The sequence below is a fragment of the Paroedura picta genome, chromosome 7 (genome assembly GCF_049243985.1).
Source record: "Paroedura picta isolate Pp20150507F chromosome 7, Ppicta_v3.0, whole genome shotgun sequence".
Taxonomy (NCBI): domain Eukaryota; kingdom Metazoa; phylum Chordata; class Lepidosauria; order Squamata; family Gekkonidae; genus Paroedura; species Paroedura picta.
The window spans coordinates 30,524,050-30,524,328 of NC_135375.1; positions in this window are offsets into that span (position 1 = coordinate 30,524,050).

Below are 279 nucleotides of genomic sequence, written 5' to 3' on the forward strand. Positions count from 1 at the left end.
ATCATGGGGGTAACTGCCATCATCCATTTGTCCAATTATATTTAACTTAAGTATCACTCACTATAAGGTTTACTGGTGAGAGAACTGGAAGTGGGGCAGACAGGTGGATGCAGGAATGCAAAGTATCTCCCACACCACAGAAGGACCATCAAACAAATGCTGACTAGATTGTTAGAAGGCTTCATGGCTTTCGCTCACAAATGCTGTAGAATTACATATATTCCATGACTTTGACTGAGAGAACCCTGAAAAGGAAAACAGTTTAAGCCAAGTAAAACA